The sequence below is a fragment of the Sinocyclocheilus rhinocerous genome, unplaced genomic scaffold (assembly GCF_001515625.1).
Source record: "Sinocyclocheilus rhinocerous isolate Xijiao unplaced genomic scaffold, SAMN03320098_v1.1 scaffold14318, whole genome shotgun sequence".
Taxonomy (NCBI): Eukaryota; Metazoa; Chordata; class Actinopteri; order Cypriniformes; family Cyprinidae; genus Sinocyclocheilus; species Sinocyclocheilus rhinocerous.
The window spans coordinates 1-212 of NW_015641189.1; positions in this window are offsets into that span (position 1 = coordinate 1).

Below are 212 nucleotides of genomic sequence, written 5' to 3' on the forward strand. Positions count from 1 at the left end.
TTCTCATGTGCACACACACGCATTCAGGCACACATATGCATGCTCCCTCTCTCACTCACATACACACACACACAGAGGTTCCTCGCTTGCACACACACTCAAGGCCTTCACTCCCACACTTTTTGCTACTCTTCACACAGAGCGAAGAGAAAAACACCAAGCAGCTTTTGGTCCCCTTCTCCTTCTTTAGGAATGAAAAATCAATCAGTCAG